The sequence below is a fragment of the Carlito syrichta genome, unplaced genomic scaffold, assembly GCF_000164805.1.
Source record: "Carlito syrichta isolate Samal-C Ts95f unplaced genomic scaffold, Tarsius_syrichta-2.0.1 Scaffold315836, whole genome shotgun sequence".
In the NCBI taxonomy this organism is placed as follows: domain Eukaryota; kingdom Metazoa; phylum Chordata; class Mammalia; order Primates; family Tarsiidae; genus Carlito; species Carlito syrichta.
Genome location: NW_007259932.1, coordinates 1 through 792, shown reverse-complemented (window position 1 = coordinate 792; position 792 = coordinate 1).

Genomic DNA, 792 nt, shown 5'->3' with positions numbered 1-792 from the left:
TTTCTTTGGCTTTGCAGAAGCTTGTCAGTTTAATAAAGTCCCACTTGTCTAACTTCTCTCATATAACCTGTGGGTTTCGGGTTTTGTTCAGGAATTGGATCTCAGGTCTGATTTCCATGAGGGTATGTCCTTCATTTTCTAAGGTTCTTATGGCTTGAGGTTTTACATTTAAGTCTCTGATCCATTTGGAGTTAATTTTTTTGTATGGGGTAATAGATAGGGGTCCTATATCAATCTTCTGCATGTGGTCAGTCAGTTTTCCCAGCACCATTAACTGAATAGGTTCTCCTCTCCCCAGTGGTAGGTGGTGGAGGCTTTGTCAAAGATGAGTTGGTTGAGAAATTGAGGTTTTGCTTCTGGAATCTCAATTCTATTCCATTGATCTATAAGCCTGTTCCTATACCAATACCCAGCTGTTTTGTTGATTGTAGCTTTATAGTAAAGTTTGAAGTCTGGTAATGTGATACCACCTGCTTTGGGTTTTTTTGCTGAGGATTGTTCTGGCTATTCTTGGACATTTGTGTTTCCATATGAATTCCTGTGTTGTTTTTTCTAGGTCTGAGAAGAGTGTTGCTGGTAATTTGATGGTTATTGCATTGAATTTGTAGATTGCCTTAGGTAAGATGGACATCTTCACAATGTTGATTCTTCCAATCCATGAGCATGGGATATTTTTCCACTTGTTTGTGTCATCTTTGATTGCTTTGAGCAGTGTTTTGTAGTTTTCATTGTAAAGGTCTTTCACGTCTCTGGTTAGGAAGATGCCAAGGTATTTCATTTTTTTTGTGGCTA